The sequence below is a fragment of the Suncus etruscus genome, chromosome 12 (assembly GCF_024139225.1).
Source record: "Suncus etruscus isolate mSunEtr1 chromosome 12, mSunEtr1.pri.cur, whole genome shotgun sequence".
NCBI lineage: Eukaryota > Metazoa > Chordata > Mammalia > Eulipotyphla > Soricidae > Suncus > Suncus etruscus.
This window is the reverse complement of record NC_064859.1, coordinates 102,794,705-102,796,691: the sequence shown is the minus strand read 5'-3', so window position 1 is coordinate 102,796,691 and position 1,987 is coordinate 102,794,705.

The following is a 1,987-nucleotide window of genomic DNA, read 5'->3' as shown; positions in this document are numbered from 1 at the left end:
ATCTACATATGCCAAAATACAAAGTTATATACCAGATACTCATTCAATATTAAAAACCAATGTTTTAGGGCATCAGAGTGATAGTATAGTGGGTAGAAAATTTGCCTTGCATGTGGCCAACTGGGGTTCAATCCCTACCATCCCATACTACTGCTGCCCAGAGTGATTCCTGAGTACAGAATCAGTAATACCCCCTGAATGCCACGGGTGTGTCCCAAAAACCAAAACAAAAAATGTGTTTAAAAATATAACAAATAGGGGCCAGAGAGATAGCACAGCAGCGTTTGCCTTGCAAGCAGCTGATCCAAGACCTAAGGTGGTTGGTTCGAATCCTGGTGTCCCATATGGTCCCCCGTGCCTGCCAGGAGCTATTTCTGAGCAGATAGCCAGGAAGAACCCCTGAGCACTGCCGGGTGTGGCCCAAAATAAAAAAATATATGTAAAAATAAAAATTAAAAATTCAGCTTTAGCATGAATCCAGAATTCATGTGGATGTGGACTGTACATTTGATTCTAACCAATACCATCTAGTAGAAAGATCTGACTCTCTTGCTGATACCAGACCTTGTCCAACACCTAGAGATTCTAAAAATCTGGGTATTATGAGAGATGGGTGTTGAATATTAGATTTATTAAGTGGTTAGCCCCACTAAAAAACATTGACAAGAGATGGTTCTTACTATAGCACTGGGGGAAGAAGCTTGACCAAGAGATAGAGTTTTGGAGAAAATAGGACAGGGAACATTGAAAAAAGAAATATAAGCATGAAAAGCATGAAAAGCAGACTTACTTCTCTCAGCATTATACTCTCCAAATCTATCCATGTATAAGCCAATTTCATGACTTCATTTTTCCTAAAAGCTGCACAGTATTCCATTGTATAGATGCGCCACAGTTTCTTTATCCACTCACCATTTCTTGAAGCACTTGGATCGTCTCCAGATTCTGGTTTTTGTGAATAGTGCTACACTGAACATAGGAATGCAGAGGGCTTTTCTGCATTGTTTTTGGGCTCCTGGGGTTATTCCCAGGAATGGTATTGCTGGATCATATGTAAGCTCAATTTTTAGCTTTCTGAGGAATATCAAATACAAGTGGCCAAAAGACACATGAAAAAATGCTCCACATCACTAATCATCAGGGAGATGCAAATCAAAACAACTATGAGTACCACCTCACACCCCAGAGAATGGCACACATCACAAAGAATGAGAACAAACAGTGTTGGTGGGGATGTGGGGAGAAAGGAACTCTTATCCACTGCTGGTGGGAATGCCGTCTAGTTCAACCTTTATGAAAAGCGATATGGAGATCCCTCCAAAAACTGGAAATCGAGCTCCCATATGATCCAGCTATACGACTACTAGGAATATACCCTAGGAACACAAAAATACAATACAAAAAACCCTTCCTTACACCTATATTCATTGCAGCACTATTTACCATAGCAAGACTCTGGAAACAACCAAGATGCCCTTCAACAGATGAATGGCTAAAGAAATTGTGGTACATATACACAATGGAATATTATACAGCTGTCAGGAGAGATGAAGTCATGAAATTTTCCTATACATGGATGTACATGGAATCTATTATGCTGAGTGAAATAAGTCAGAGAGAGAGACAGAGAGAAACACAGAATGGTCTCACTCATCTATGGGTTTTAAGAAAAATGAAAGACATTCTTGCAATAATAATTTTCAGGAACATAAGAGAAAAGGAAGCTTTTCTCAGGAAGCTCACCACAAAATATGATGAGCTTAGTTAGAGAAATAACTACATTTTGAAGTGTCCTAATAATTAGAATGTATGAGGGAAATGGAAAGCCTGTCTAGAGTACAGGTGGGGGTCAGGTAGGGAGGAGGGAGATTTGGAACATTGGTGATGAGAATGTTGCACTGGTGATAGGTGGTGTTCTTTACATGACTGAAACCCAAACACAATCATGTATGTAATCAAGGTGTTTTAATAAAATATAAAAAAATTT